A 5,433-nucleotide genomic window follows, 5' to 3' on the forward strand; every position below is an offset into this window, starting at 1 on the left:
GCTGCTCTTATTTCTGCAGGCAGTAGTTTTTTCAGAGACAAGCTCATGATCTCAATCCAAGAGCCTCCAGTAGAGAAAGAAGATGCTGAGGTTAGTTCCTCTAGCTGAGATTTTGTGCTGGCAGATGTAGGGAAAGACCCGCTGTCCTCTGCATCCTGAAAGCCACCAGCCAAAGGAGGTGCCACAGGCTTGGCTGCTGTGCGCACTGAGCACATTCTGGTGGCATGTCTGCGTGTTGGCCACGCGGCTCCTGAGTCTAGGTCTGACCCAGGGCAAGGAGGGGCTTTCCTCCACCTCCTCCCCTTGCACAGGCTCTTCATCAGGAGCCTCTTCCTCAGTGCTCTGCTCTGCTTCATCATCCTGCAGCACTCCCAAGCCTCTCCTGCCTCTTTTCATCTCCCACTTTTCCTTGGGGGCATGAGCAGACAGCTGCTCCAGCACCTCCCACTTGCACTTGGTATCCTTCAGGAGCTCCACTCTTGTGATCCCAGGTGTCCGCAAGTTGTGGAACCAATTTCTGGTGAGGAGCTGACAGAAGAGAGGGAAATTTGTGAAAGGAGTTGCTTTTCCCACCAGGAAAGGCCTCCTGGGGCTCCACCAGCACTGGGACAACCAGGTTGTAGCAGCGTGGCACGACTGCTGGCCCCAGCACCAGGAAGGTTAACACCTGCCCCAGCCCATCCTTTGCATCCACCTGCTTGAGTTTCAAATTGAGTGACGCCGATGCTGTCAGGGAGAAATGTTGCCCTTTACCCTCCTCTTCCTCATCCTCGCTCTCCTCCAGGCTCTGTTCTCCCCTCTGAAAAGAAGTGCCTTCTTGGAGCTGGGCCAAACTCTTCCTGGTGCGCTCTAGGCAGCTCCTGCTGAGCACCTCCAGCAGCTCTGTCTTGATGGTGACCACGGACAGATACTGTGAGGTGTTGTCTGGGTTCAAGTGCAGAGGTCTTCCTTGAACATAGCAGATGATGCCTGAAGACTGCTGTTTTGTGCCCTGCCCTGCTGGTGCTTGTTGCTGTGTCCCTGGCCCACCACACTTGCCTGGAGAAGCTGGTGCACCAGGCCTGTGGACCTCCCTTTTTCCATGCTGAGCGTGAGGATCAAGCCCTGGCTGAGCTGCAGGGGCTGTGCTTTGGCCACACTCAGTGCTCTGGACCTGAGATGGGCTTGACTGTGTGGCTTGATCCATGGTGTGTACCAATGTCTTTTGGTGGCACAGCTGCACTGAACTACTTCGTAGCTTCATCTGAATCAGGATCTGGAGTCACCATGGGGGCAACACTCACCATGAGATTGCCTCTTTTCCCAGCATCTAAGGAACTATATGGGGAACAGGATGATTTTCCCACTTCCCTGCTTTGAGCTCCCCAGGTTTTGCAAATGCAACTCTTCTTCAGGTGCTTCATAGGAGACATGCACTACAAGTCCACATCTTGTTCTGCTGGCTAATCCTCACCCCTGCTCTCTCAACTGACTCTTTGTACTTCCCTAGGCAGAGCTCCCTGCATTCCAGCTGCTTTCTCTTCCATGTTCCTTCTTCCACATCACCCTGATTTTTTTTTTTTTTTAATGCCATCCCAGGACATCAGTTAGTCATTTTTGAGACACCCTTTCCCTTCAGTCACTCTCAGTTTAAGGCTCTCCTGAGCAGCGTGGCCACCCAGTTGACCATCAGGTCAGCAGACAGGAACATTCTCCTTCCAAATGAAGGATGACAACTTGCCACCAGGGTCCCTCCCTGTGGCCTTGGGTTCGGAACCTCCTGCAGCTGTTCTAACCCTGTACCAGTCGCAGAAGCAGGCACTCCCCTCTCCTGTCATCCTCTCCATACTCACAGGGCTCCTTCTTAGCCAGAAAACCCTCTCACCACAAAGGACTGCCATAGGAGAAGGGCTGCAGTGTAGCTGATGGAACACGTGCTGCTGCCTTTTACACCCCCCTCAGCTCCAATTATATCCTCCTTGAAACAAACAGCTCTGTTCTAAATGTTTTCTTTCATTGGTCCCACTTTCACTCCCTGTGTAACCAAGTTTAATATTTCTGGATTGTTAACAAGGTAACCTCTAACTCATGTGGTGTTTCTGATATGCTTACCTTGGTAGTGCTGGTGCTGCAGGAGTCTGCTCGCCTCTTAGAAGGGGTGTATTAGGCTCCCTAATACACCAGTTATCTGTGAAGGTTGTCTTTTTCTCATAAAACTGTCCCTGAGTCACCTTTGAAATCCAGCTGTCTCTCACAGGGCAGTCTGTAGTCTGCCAGGGTCTCTTTCTCTTACCTGCAGTGTCCAGTGATTTCTTATACCCTCTAGTTCTTCATGCCCTCCCTGTTCAGTTATGTCCATCCTGGGCCAGAGCCAAGACATCTGCCTGCACACCTAATTCTGCTTTGTGAGTGGAGCTGTGGGCTCAGTTGGACCCAAGGCCACCACATCCTTCACTGTGGTGCAGGAGGACCCAGCCCAAAGACAACTGTGTATTGAGCTTTCTTCATCACCTCTTGGACATTGTTCCCAAAGTTTTCAGCTGAATTTGCAGAGATGATTTAAGAAAATTCCTTGTGTCAACATGCACTGTCAGCCTATGTCCCAATCTGAAGTAGGGGTTTACAATCAGTTAATATGTTTGCCATTTTATTTATAGCAGGCCCTTGTACCACGATAGCTCATCCTCCCTCCTGTCATCACTCCAATCCAAAGAGAACACAAATCTCCTGAGGCACCTGTATTTAATAGCTACATATAAATGTGCATGATATGATAAATCATGTCTAATTGGAATGGTTATCATGAAAAGTATAATGATGGGGGAAGATGCTGAACCTTTGCATGGCCAGGGGCTTCCTTCAGGGACAATTCCACAGCCTTGTTTCTGAGAGTGTAGATGAAAGGGCCTAAAAATGGGACATAGCCCATGAGGTGAAGGAGAAGTCTGCAGGGAGGAAAGAGGGAGAGGCAGGTGAGTGTCAGAGCAATGATGTAGTGGTTGTGAGGTCACCACGAGGGTGCTGCCTGATTGGCCAGCAGCAGGCAGGCAGGTGGGTGGGCAACGTGATGTCATCAAGGGCAGGAGAAAGGCCCCACAGAGAGGAGAGCTCCTGGAGAGGGGAGAGGCAGAGGCTGCTAAAGGTGGCCTGGCTGGGAGATGGTTGGTGAGGTCATATCTGTTGCAGCAATCAGATTGGTCAGCAGGCAGGCAGGCACTGTGAGGTCATGAAGCAAGTCAGAAAACCTTCCCCATGGAGAGGAGAGCTCAGGGGGAGGTGTGAGGTGGGCTACAGCAATATGTTGGGGATATTGATTGGGAGGCGAGCTCCTTCCATCAGCCAGGTTGGCCCTTAGCAGCTGGGAGCATTGTGAGGTGACCAAGAGCAACAGGAAAGTCCCCCTGTCTCCAACTGAAAGGACCGGTCAAGGGAGAGAGAAAGGCAGGTAAAGGGGGATGACAGTGAGATGATGGGGGTCACCTCTTTTGCAGTGGGGCAAAATCTTTGGAAATGAAGTTAGTAGCAGAGATCCAAGGATAATACATAGAGCTGATATAGCTCTGTGTCAGCAGGAATGCATCATGCATCCCTGGATGGATTAAAAAGGACTACAGGCCAGCTGGATTGTCAGGGTGCACTGCAACAACCTGTGACAGAGAGTGCCGTCATCAACTGGAGAGCAACTAAAAACCCTCGTCAAAAGGTTTGGATTACCCACATGGGCATTACCCTAAGTAAAAGTTCCCAATAAAGTCAAATTTTTAAAATGATACTCTGTGCATGAATGTCTGTGGGCTCTGCTTGGCGCTTTTGAGCAGGCAAATTTTTTTCTTCAGTCAAGAACAGACATTTGGCTGCAGGGGTGGAGGTCTGATCTTGGGCCTGGCAAACACCTGGGAATCCCAAACATCTGTCTGTATTTTGTTACTCTTTGACCATGTGTGGCCCATGTCCATGTGTGTGAGTCTGGACAGAGCCTGGCAAAGGGAAGAGCCCTGCAGCGGGACACATATTCCTGCAGCCTCTGGGCATAGAATGGGAAGGCTGCTCCAGGGGGGATGGTGCCAGCACAAAGGTGCCTCCTGGGAAGCCCTGTGGCCACAGCCTTCGGCCTGCCCAGGTGAGTGTGGTCTCCTCCTGAGCAGACCATCCTCTGACAGGGGGCTCTTGCTGGCTGCTTCCCTGCTGCTGGGCTCTGACCCATGCTGGGGTGATAGAGAAGAGCAAAGTGCCTGTCGTGTGTGCCTGTCGTGTGCCTCCTCCCTGCCAGCTCTGCTACCTGCACGTGTTGTGTTTCCCGCTTCCCTCCTTCCTCTAGCACCATCTGAGGGCAGGTTTCTCCTTGGGGAGATGTGGCATTCTTCATACCTGGGATAACTTGGAAGCTTTGGGAAAAGTGGAGGAAAGCTATGGCATAAACTCCGAGGCCTGGCATGCATGGGAGCAGTCCTGCCTTTGGGTACCTCTTGGGGTTGTTTTGGAGCACAGGCAAATGGAGGCAGTCCAGGAGGGATCCTGGGAGCAATTTAGCAAACATGCAGGACAGTCTATCAGAGGAGCGGGACTGGGGAGCCCAAGAGGCAGCAGCTGAACCAGAGAGTGCAGATGATAGGTTGTCTGCAGGTTGTGGGGAAATACAAGGCAGGTCTGCACTGTGAGGAGGGGCAAAGCCAAGGGTTTGTGAGGATCTGTCGGGAACAGCGGCAAACACGCAGATGTTCATTTCCAAGCAATGCTCCTATATTTGCAATAGGAGCTTCTCAGGTGCACTCCCTCCATGAGTGGAAAGGAAAATGGGCAGCAGGGGCTGAATAACTCCCTCATTGCATATTATACTAATTACAGGGTTTCTGGCGTGAAAGAGCTATTGCAACCTCTTGCCCATCCTGGGGGGGGACCTGAGGGAGATCAGGACCTCTCAGGGCTGCAGACCGACATTCAGCAGAGGGGACAAGGGCACCTGCAATGGCACCAGATCTGCATGACCCTGTGATGGCATTCCAGTCCAAACCACTTTCCTTAGAAAAGACCACACAAAAATCTCCTCCAAACACTAGCAAGCCAAAAGTTACACCACCAACAACAAAAGAAATAAACATCATCAAGGAAGGGTATAGAAACAAAGAATGGTGGCGACTTAAATGAGTTGACTAAACACCTCCTCATTTACATCCTTTTCAAGGTTTGTTTCTTGTTTCATTTTGATTGACATTTTTTTCCATCTTAAAAAAGATATATTTGTATGCCTTGTACAGAGTTAAGTGGCCCAAACTACCTGGGAGAGCAATTGCTCACTCTGTGGACAGAGCCATTCCTGCCAGGAGATGTTGAGCTCTCTTGCCTGCGGCCTCTTGTCCTGCTCAGTTCCCATTCAACTGAGACCCCGGGGTGCTGCAGTCACAAGGTCTAAAAGCCGTCTGCAGACTGGCCATGGCTGAACAGAGGTTCCTGCAG

This window comes from Tinamus guttatus, unplaced genomic scaffold (genome assembly GCF_059628265.1).
Source record: "Tinamus guttatus ecotype Peru unplaced genomic scaffold, ASM5962826v1 Tinamus_guttatus_pri_ptg000219l, whole genome shotgun sequence".
Classification (NCBI taxonomy): Eukaryota; Metazoa; Chordata; class Aves; order Tinamiformes; family Tinamidae; genus Tinamus; species Tinamus guttatus.